Source organism: Alosa pseudoharengus, unplaced genomic scaffold, assembly GCF_046254945.1.
Source record: "Alosa pseudoharengus isolate Yale_2024_CS ecotype anadromous, Long Island Sound unplaced genomic scaffold, YU_APseudo_1.1 YU_APseudo_1.1_scf_13, whole genome shotgun sequence".
Taxonomy (NCBI): Eukaryota; Metazoa; Chordata; class Actinopteri; order Clupeiformes; family Clupeidae; genus Alosa; species Alosa pseudoharengus.
In genome coordinates, this window is record NW_027468598.1 from 16,292,596 (window position 1) to 16,292,861 (window position 266).

The 266-nt window shown below is 41.0% G+C and overlaps 1 protein-coding gene across 1 annotated transcript in view; it reads left to right on the forward strand.

Moving 5' to 3' along the window:
* Positions 1-50, forward strand: part of cog6 (component of oligomeric golgi complex 6) — a 36,932-nt gene extending 36,882 nt beyond the window's left edge. The window contains exon 19 of the mRNA XM_076282290.1: positions 1-50. This exon is cut by the window's left edge and continues 608 nt beyond it. The gene's annotated coding sequence lies outside the window, so the exon portion shown is untranslated.
* Positions 51-266: the final 216 nt, after the last annotated feature.

Consider the following 266-nt stretch of genomic DNA (forward strand, 5'->3'; position numbering starts at 1 on the left):
CACTTTGGGGGAAAAAAGAAAAAGAAAAGAAAATAAAGAGAAAAAAAAGATATTTGTTTTTATCTTCTCTCTCCACGTGAACAAGTAATTCCCACAAGTAGGCAAGGAGAAGAGAAAAGAAAGATATTGACCTTCAAATCGCTTTTCTCCTTCTTTCCTTTCATCTCTAACACTCTCACGCACACACACACACACGCACGCACGCACGCACACACGCACACACACATATGCTCTCTCTCTCTCTCTCTCTCTCTCTCACACACACA